Here is a 10,971-nt window from a genome sequence, read left to right as displayed (position 1 = left end):
GGGTCCTGGGATCAAGCCCCGCTTCGGGCTCTCTGCTCAGCAAGGAGTCGGCTTCTCTTCCTCTCTCTCTGCCTCTCCGCCTACTTGTGATCTCTGTCTGTCAGATAAATAAAAATCTTTAAAAATAATACCTTTACACTAACAAAAGAAATGAAATGATTAGGTATAAATCTAACAAATTATATAGAAGATGTATGAGGAACACTAAAAAAACCTGATGAATAAAATCCCAAGAATAAATAAATGAAGAGGTCTTTCCTGTTCATGGATAGAAAGACTCAATATTGTCATAACATTGATTATTTCCAACTTGATATGGATTCAATGCTGTCTATAGAAATAGAAATCTCTGCAAGTTATTTTGTGGATATTGAGAAGTTGATTCTAAAGTTGATATGAAGAGTCAAAAGAACCAAAATGATCAACAAAATACTGAAGGGAAAAAAAAGTTGGACTTCAAGACATACTAAAAGTTATAGTAATCAAGACAATGCAATACTGGAAAAAGAACAAACAGATCAACAAAACAGAACAGAGAGCCCAGAAATAGACCCATATAGTTAATTGATCTTTAACAAAGGAGCAGAGGAAATACAAAAGAGAAAATACAGTCTTCTCAATAAATGATGCTGGAACAACTGGACATCTACATACAAAAAGGGGAAAAAAAGAATGTAGATACTGACCTTATGCCTTTTACAATTAACTCAAACTGAATTAGAGACCTATATGTAAAATACAAAACTATAAAACTCCTAGAAAATAACAGAGAAGAAAACCTACATGATCTTGTATATGGTGATGATTCTTCAGATATAATACCAAAGAAGCAATCCATGAAAGAAATAATTGATAAACTAGATTTCATTACATTTAAAAACCTCTACTTTATGGATGACAATGTCAAGAGAATGAAAAGACAGGCTACAGACTGGGATAAAATATTTGTAGAAGATCTATCTGGTTAAGGATTGTTATCCAAAATATACAAAAAACTCCTTTTTTTTTTTTTTTTTTTAAGTAAACTCTTCATAGAACCCAATGTGGTGTTCACACTTACAATCCCAAGATCAAGAGTCATGTGCTCTGCTGACTGAGCCAGCCAGGCACCCCTACAAAAAAACTCCCATGCAGCAATACATAAATGAACAACCTGTTTAAAACATGAACCAAGAAAAAAAAAAATGAGCCAAAGACTTTAGCAGACACCTTCAACAAAAAGATACACAGAAGTTAAATGGGCTTTTGAAAGAAAGCATATGAAAAGATGCTCTACATCATATGTCACCAGGATATGCAAATTGAAATGAGATACGTATTAGAATGTTCAAAATCCAGAACACTGACAATATCAAATGCTGATGAAAATGTGAAGCAACAGGAACTCTCATTCACTACTGGTGGGAATACAAAATGAATCAGCCACTTTGGAAAACAATTCAACAGCTTCTTGGAAAACTGAACAACCTCTAAAACTGAACCACATGATCCAGCAGACTCCTTGGTCTTTTTACCCAAAGAAGTTGAAGATTTACGGGTAACTTGTGGCCCAGTCAGTTGGGCATCTGCCTTCAGCTCAGACATGGGACCATACCCCATGTTGGGCTCCCTGCTCATGGGGAGCTTGCTTCTCCTTTCCTTCCCTATGCTCATGCACTCTCACATGCTCTCTCTCCCTCTCTCTCATATAAATAAAATCTTTTAAAAAAAAGAAGTTGAAATTTATGTCCACACAAGAGCCTTCACAGATGTTTATAGCAGCTTTATTCATAATTCCCAGAAGTTAGAATCAACCAAAATGTTCCTCACTGAGTGAATGGATCAAATATGGTACAACCAGAAAATGGAATATTATTCAGCACTAAAATTGCCAAGTCATCAAGCCTTGACAAGATCAAAGAAATTGGGGCACCTGGGTGGCTCAGTCAGTTCAGTTAAGCATCTGCCTTCAGCTTAGGTAATGATCTCAGGGTCCTAGGCTTGAGCTCCTCATCGGGCTCCCTGCTCAGCAGGAAGTCTGCTTCTCCCTCTCCCTGTGCCCCTAACCCCCTACTTGTGCATGCTCTCTCTCTCTCTCTCTTAAATAAGTAATCATCTAAAAATTTTTTTAATTAGGTCTTAAAATAAAAATCCAAAGACAAGAGTTATGCACAAACCAACAATTCCACTCTTAGTTATTTACCCAAGGTAACTGAAAATATATGTTCACACAAAAACTTATACATGAATGTTCGTAGTAGCACTATTCATAATAGCCAAAAAGTAGAAACAGCTCAAGCGACCCTCAGCTCCTGAATGGATAAATGTGACATGTCTATATAATAGGATATTTAGCAGAAAAAAGAAATGGAATACTGTCACGTGCTACAACATGAATAATTCTTCTATACATTTTGATAAATGCAATAATCCAGTCAAAAAAGAACACAGGTTGTATAATTGATATAAAATGTACAGGACAGGCAATTTTATACACAGAAAAAGTAGATTAGTGGTTTTCTAGGGTTGGGAATTTGCAGAAGGAATAGGGAGTGGCTGGCTGTAGGTATGGGGTTTCCTTTAAGGATGATGAAAATATTCGAAAACTGATTGCAGTGATAGTTGCATAACTTTGTGAATACACTAAAGGTGTTGAGTTGTACTTTTTATCTTAATAAAGCCGTCAAATTCTAGTCACTGAAAGGCAGTATTAAAAGAGTGAAAAGGCAAGTCACTCTGACAGTGTTGCCACATCTAACAGAACTTCTAATCAGAATACATAGAAAAGAGCAGACAACCTGTGGAAGCCAGCTCCTCCAAAGCACCCCCACTGGTCTTTGCTTCCTGGTAGTCACACCCCCATTTAGTTAGTCCTCTCACATACTGAACTAGACAGACTTAGGCAACCAAGAATGTTACAAACATGACACAATCTAATTTCAAATTCAGGGTCAGAAAAGACATGGAAGCTTCTACGTTACTCTCACCTGGGTCACTTGCTCTGGGCAAGGCCAGTAACAGTGTTGTGAGAAGTGTCAAGTCACCCTATGAGAGCCAATGTGGCAAGGAACTGTGTCCTCCTGCCAACAGCCAGCACCACCTTACCAGCCACGTGAGTAAGCCATCTTGGAAGTGGATCCTCCAAACCTGCTCAAGCTTGTAGAAGACTGCAGCCCTAGTTAACCTCTTGAGTGCAACTTCAAAAGAAACCCCAACCCAGAAGCACCCATCTCATCCATTCCAGAATTCCTGACTCTCAGAAACCAAGATAAGAAAGGTTCACTGGGGTTTTAGGTCAGTATGTCTTGAGGTAATTTGTTACTCAGAATAGATTATATACAACTCAATTTTCTAAAAAATGGACAAAATCTTGAACAGAAATTTCATGTTAAAAAAAGGATCTAGGGGTGCCTGGGTGGTCCAGTCAGGCACCGACCTCTTGGTTTCAGCTCAGGTCATGATCTCAGGGTTGGGGCTCCACGCACAGCACAGAGTCAGCTTGGGATTCTCTCCATTTCCCTCTACCGCTCCTGCTTGTGCATGCTTTCTCTCTCAAGTAAATAAATCTTTTAAAATTTTATTTAAAAAAAAAAAAGGATATGCAGGGATGACTGACTGGCTCTGTCAGTGGAGTGTGTGACTCTTGATCTCAGGGTTGTGTGTCTGAGCCTCACATTTGGTGCACATAACTTAAAATACTTTTTTTTTAAAGATTTTATTTATTTGACAGAGATCACAAGTAGGCAGACAGGCAGGCAGAGAGAGAGAGGAGGAAGCAGGCTCCCTGCCGAGCAGAAAGCCCAATGCAGGGCTCCATCCCAGGACCTGGGATCAAGACCTGAGGCAAAGGCAGAGGCTTTAATCCACTGAGCCACCCAGATGCCCCTTAAAATACTTTTTAAGAAAGGATATGCAAATATATAATAAGCTTAGTGGGCGAAATTCATATTAAAGCTGCAGTGAAATATTGCTACATACCCACGAAAATGACTAAAATTTCAAAATTGACGACAACCAGTGTTGATGAGGATGTGAAATAACTAGAACTTTCATACATTGCAGGTGGAAGTTTCCATTGGTACAGCCACTTTGAAAAATGATTTGACAATATGTTTTAAAGCTAAATATGTATAACCTTATGACCTAGAAATTTCACTCCTGATTATATTTTCCTGAAAAAAGAGTGCTTTTAACTATAATAAACATAAACAGGAATATTCTTAGATTTATCAGTAATAGACTCCAACGGGCAACAACTCAAAGGTCTTTCAATAGCAAAGTAATGAACAAACTGTGGTATATTTATACAGTGGAATACTATGCAGCAACAAAAATAATCACCAACTGCTACATTGATTACATGGATGAATCAAACAGGCTTAATACTGTTGAAAGAAATAAACCAGAAAAAAAAAAAGAGTACATACTGTATGACTCCACTGATACGAAGTTGAAAACCAACAAAACAAACTGTTGTTGATAGAAATTGAAAGAGTGATTTCTCCTTAGGGGGTTGTATTGCCTAGAAAGCGTCATGTGGGAGTCTTTTGTGTCACTAGAATATTCCATATCTTGATCTGGATGTGATTACAGGAGTGTAATCAGATACAAATTCATTAAGTTGTATAACCAAGTTCTATATACATCTCACTAAGTTATACCTCAATTAAAAAATGAAACTGAAATGGGGGGATTTATATAAAAGATAAACCACACAGGAAACAGAAGAAAATATTTAAAAATTATCACTAACAATCTCTGCATAGTAAGATAAAATATTATAGCTATGGATAAGAGTACCTAAAACCAAGAACAATTCACAAGATAGAACTCTTCAAAATTAAAAACATGACGGGCAGAATAGAAGTTCAACAAAAGGCTAAAAGGTAAAGATGAAGAAAACTCCCAGAAAGTATAATACAAAAACCAAAGAATTGGAAAGTATGAGTGAAAAGAAGAAATTAAGAGTATTTCAGGAGATGGGGAATACTAGAATTTGCCAAAAGAGAGACCAGAGGATATGGAGGGGATAAAATTATTTAAGGTAGGATACAAATAAATTTCCCAGAACTGCAGCAACAACTCTCTATATTGAAAATGCCCATTGAGTACGCAGCACACAAATCCACATCACAAAAGTTAAGGAATACTAAAGAAAACCATAAAAGCATGGAGTGGGACAGAAGGAGATGAACAGAGAGAAGCAGAGAGGGAGATGATAGAGACAGAAACAGAGAAAACACAGGTCCCATTAGAGGAACTAGATAAGGGGGCACCTGGCTGGCTCAGTCTGTGGAGCACATGACTCCTGGTCTCGGGGTCTTGAGTTTGAGGCCCACATTGGGCACAGAGGTTACTTAAAAATAATTTTTTAAAAATCCCAAAGAACCAGATAACATAATCAGAATAGCATGGAAGTTTTCAAGAGCAACACTGGATGTTAGAAAAGAGTGGAGAGATGCCTTTAATTCTGAAGAAAACTTATTTTCAACATAAAAACCTATACCCACTTAAGATTGAGGATTGAATATTTCCAAGTATGCAAAGATTCTTCTTATTTGAAAAAAATATATTTTTAATTTTTTCCCAGGAACCTGGTTGGCTCAGTTGGTGGAGCATGCAATTCTTGATCTTAGGGTTGTGAGTTTGAGCCCCACGTTGGGTTAGGATTACTTAAAAAAAAAAAAACTTTAAAAATATATTTTTTTCCTACATGATTTTTAAGGAATCTCCTAAAAGATGGGCTTTGGCAAAACTAGGGCATAACTTAGGAATGTAGAAGGATTAAGATCCAAGAGACTGAGCACTCCAGCCAGAAAAGCAGCCACGGTAAGCCCCATATGATGGTTGTGTGCCCAGCCTAGAGATGCCCAAGTCTACAATGGAGGGAAGTCTCTATGGGAAAATGAAATCGTGTATTTTGCATCCAGAAAAATATTGAGAGGCTTTAACAGATTTGTTGCTTTCCCAAATAGTTGGAGGAAGTTTTGTTACATGCCCATGTAAAACTCTGAAAATGAAATGATAAAATGATTTTCAACCCTAGGATAAAAAACAAAATCTGTAAGAGATAAGAAAGCCGTTCATTCCATTTATCAAGAGAATATAATAATTGCATATTTTATACACACACACACACACACATATCTCCAACATCAGAACACCTAAGTATATAAATCAAATAGTAATAAAATTGAAGAGAAAAATAGACATCAATGCAATAATAGTAGGAGGGTTCAATAACCCATGTTCATCAACAGAGCGATCATCTAGACAGAAAAGCAATAGAGAAGCATTGGACTTAAACCATACTTTAGGCTAAACGAACATAAAAGAAAATTCCATGCAATAGCATATTGCATGGAATACATACTGGAATACATATGCTTCTTGACGAATTTCATTCATTCATTCGTAGATCTTACTCTCTACACCCAACACGGGGCTCAAACTTACAACCCGAGATCGAGAGTTGCATGCTCCAGGTGCTCCAAGTCTTGACAAATTTTAAAAGACTGAAAAGCATATTGAGTATCTTTCCAACCACAACTGGTGTGAAACTAAAAATCAATAACAGGAGGAAAAGTGGGAATGTTAAATATATATAAAACTTAGATAACACAGTCCTGAAAACCCAATGGGTCAAATAAGAAATCACAAGGAAATTTTTAAAATATCTTGAGACAAACAAAAATGGAAACACAATATATCAAAACTTAAGGAATGTAACAAAATTTGTTCTAAGTTGGAACTTTATAACAAATGCCTACATTAAGAAAAAAGAATTGTATCAAGTAAATATTGTAACTCTACATCTCAAGGAATTAGAAAAAGAACAACTAAGCCCAAAGTGAGCAGAAGGAAGGAAATAACAAAGGCGAGAGCAGAAATAAATGAAATAGGCACCAGAAAAACAATAGAAAATATCAATAAAACCAAGAGGATGCCTTTTTGAAAAAAAAAAAATGACAAAGCTTTAACTAGACTAGGAAAAAAGAGGACTCAAATAAATGAAATAGAAAATGAAAGATAAGACATTACAAGTGATACCACATAAATCCAAAGGACAAGAAACTACTATGCATAATTATATGTCCACAAATTGGATAGCCTAGAGGAAATAAATTCCTAGAAACATACAGTCTACCCAGACTGAATCATGAATAAATAGAAAATCTACACAGACCAATGGTGAGTAAGGAGACTGGATCAATAAACAAAAACCTCCATTAAAAAAGAAAAGACCAGGAGCACGTGGTTTCACTGGTGAATTCTAAGAAACATTTAAAGAATAATCATTGTCAGTCTTTCCCAAACTCTTCTAAGAAACTGAAGAGAAGGGGACACTCCCAAACTCATTTTATGAGGCCAGCATTACCTTAATACCAAAGCCAGATAAGGACACTAGAAAAGAAAACTACAGGCAATTTTCCTAATGAATATAGATGCAAAAATTCTTGACAAAATATAAGCAAACAGAATTCAACAACACACTGAAAGGATGATACAGCATGATCAAGTGAGATTTATCCCTGGGATGCAAAAATGATTCAATATATGCAAATCAATCAATACCACACATCACAGTAATACAATGAGTGATAAAGATCATATAAATATCTCAATAAATGTAGAAAAAGCATTTGGCAATACAGTATCTTTTCATAATAAAAATTCAACAAATTGGGTACGGAAGGAACATAACTCAGCATAATAAAGGCCATAAACAACAAATCCACAGCTAGTATTACACTTAATAATAAAAAATTGAATGCTTTCCCCCTAAGATCAGGAAGAAAACAAAGATGCCCATTGTTACCACTCTTACTCAACACCATACTGTTAGTTCTAGCCAGAGTAGTTAGGCAAGTAAAAGAAATAAAATGTTTGTAAATAGGAAACAAAGAAGCAAAATTGTTGTTATCTGTAGATTACATGATTTTATATATAGAAATCCTAGGAGTGCCTAGCTGGCTCAGTTAGAAGAGCATGTGACTCTTTATCTTGGGGTTGTTAGTTCGAGCCTCACATTGGGTATAGAGATTACTTAAATATATAAATAAACTTTAAAAAAAAAGTCTAACCCCAAAAAACTACTAGAACTAATCAAGAAATTCAGTGAAGTTGCAGGATACAAAATGAACATACAAATGTCAGTTGTATTTCTACATAGTAACAATAACCTATCTGAAAAAGAAATATGAAAAGCTATCTCATTCACGATAACATCAAAAATAAAATACTTGGGAATAAATTTAATCAAGGGATTGAAAGACCTGTACAATAAAAACTGTAAGACCTTGATGAAAGAAACTGAAGAAGACAAATGAAAAAATATCCCATGTTCATAAGTTGGAAAAATTAATACTAAAAATTAATACAACACAATCCCCATCAAAATTACAATATTTTTCACAGAAATATAAAAAAAAATCCTAACATTTGTATGCAACCATTAAAAAAAAGTCAAATAGCTAAAGCAATCATAAGAAAGAAGAATAGGGCACTTGGGTGGCTCAGGTGGCTAAGCATCTGACTCTTGGTTTTAGCTCAAGTCATGATCTCATGGATTGTGAGATTGAGCCCCGAGTCAGGCTCCAAGCCCAGTATCTGCCTGAAGATGCTCTCCATCTGTCCCTCCCCTGGCTTGTGCGCTCTCTCTCTCACTCTCTCTCAAACAAATTCATTGAAGAAGGAGGAGGAGGAGGAGGAAGAGAAGAAAGCTCGAGGCCATCATGCTTCTTGATTTCAAACTATACCACAAAGAGACAGTAATTAAAACAGTATGATACCAGCATAAAAATAGACAAACATACCGATAACAAAAGAGCTCAGAAATAAATCCCAGCATACATAGTTCACTAATATTTGACAAGAACACCCAGTGGGGAAAGAATAGCCTCTTTGACAAATGCTGCCAGTAGAACAGGATAACTACATGCCGAGAACTTGGAAAAATTGGACCCTTATCTTATACTACTCAAACAAGTTAACTCAAAATAGATAAATATAAGACCTGATAGCATGAAATTCCTAGAAAAAAACATGGGGAAGAAGCTCCTTGACAATGGTCTAGGCAATGATTTTTTTGGATATGACATCAAAAGCAGAAGCAACAAAAGCAAAAATCAACAAATGGTGCTACACCAAAGTAAAAAGCTTCTATACAGCAAAGGAAACAATTTTAAAAAATGAAAAGTCACACTGTGGAATGTGAAAAATATCTGGAAACCATGTATCTGATAAGGGGTTAACATCCAAAATATAGAAAGAACTCCTATAACTCAATAACTTACAAAAAATATAATTTTAAAATAGGCAGGGGAATTAATAAACATTTTTCCCAAGGAAGACATCTAAAAGGCCAATAGTATATGAAAGGATGTCCAACTAATCGTCAGGGAAATGCAAATCAAAACCACAATGAGAGATCATCTCACACCTGTTAGAATGGCTATCATCAAGAAGATAAGAAGTGCTGGCGAGATATGGAGAAAAGGGAACCCGCATTCACTACTGGTAGGAATGTAAATTGGTGCAGCCACTATGGAAAACAATATGGAGTTTCCTCAAAAAATTAAAAATAGAACTACCACCTGATCCAGCAGTCCTGAGTATATACCCAAAGGGGATGAAACAGGATCCTGAGAGATATATGCAAGCCCATGTTTATTTTGAAGCATTATTCACAACAGTCAGGATACAGAAACAGCCTAAGTGTCTGACAGATAAACGGATAAAGAAAATGTGGTGTAAAAATATAAAATGGAATATTATTCAGCCACGAGAAAGAAGGACATCTTGCCATATGCAACAATACGGATGAACCTTGAGGCATTATGCTGAGTGAGAGAAGTCAAAGAGAGAAACACTAGTACTGAATGGTATCATTTATATGTAGAATCTAAAAAACCTCAACTCATAAACACAGAGAGTAAACCAGTGGTTACCAGGGGGTATGGGGTGGGAGAATTGGGGATATATTGTTTAACAGTACCAACTTGAAACTGGTAGATAAAAAAGTCCTGGAGAGCTAATGCATAGCATAGTAATTATATATTAACAATACCATATCATAAAGTTCAAAGTTTCTAAGAGAGTAGATCTTAATTCTTCCCACCAGAAAGAAATGATAATTATGTGACAGAGGTATTCACTAATGCTATGGTGGTAATCACATTTCAATATATAAATTTATCAAATCAATGTATTATATATCATACAATATGTCAACTATATCACAAATTTTTAAGGCACAGGAAACCTAGCAAAAGAAATCATGATTGGGGCACCTGGGTGGCTCCGTCAGTTAAGCATCTATTGATTTTGCCTCAGATCATGATCTTATGGGTCATGGGATAGAGCCCCATATCAGGCTCCCTGCTCAGTGGGGAGTATGCTTGGGGATTAGCTCCCTCTGCCCCTTCCTCCCGCCACTGATGCTCTCTCTTCTCAAAGAAATAAATAAAATATATTTTTTTTAAAGAAAATCTTCTTTCTAAAAAAAAAAATTTTTTTTAAAGATTTTATTTGTTTATGTAACAGACAGAGATCACAAGTAGGCAGAGAGGCAGGCAGAGAGAGAGGACGAAGCAGGCTCCCTGCTGAGCAGAGGGCTTGATGCAGGGCTCCAACCCAGGACCCTGGGATCATGAACCGAGCCAAAGGCAAAGGCTTTAACTCACTGAGCCACCTAGGTGCCCCAGAAATAAATAAAATCTTAAAAAAAAAAAAAAACCTGTATGAAAAAATAAAATAATCCCATTTATAACAGCATCAAAGTCAATAAAATATTTATAAATAAATTTATCCAAGGATGTGAATGACCTGTACACTGAAAACTATAACACATTGACAAAAGAAACTGAAAAAGATACAAATGGAAAGATATCATGTGTTCATGGATCAGGAAAATTAATATTGTTAAAATGTCCATACTGTGCTCACTTTGGCAGCACATATACTAAAATGTCCATGCTACCCAAGCTACTA

This window comes from Mustela putorius, unplaced genomic scaffold, assembly GCF_011764305.1.
Source record: "Mustela putorius furo isolate JIRA1106 unplaced genomic scaffold, ASM1176430v1.1 tig00003834_pilon_pilon_pilon, whole genome shotgun sequence".
In the NCBI taxonomy this organism is placed as follows: Eukaryota; Metazoa; Chordata; class Mammalia; order Carnivora; family Mustelidae; genus Mustela; species Mustela putorius.
This window is presented reverse-complemented; position numbering follows the sequence as displayed.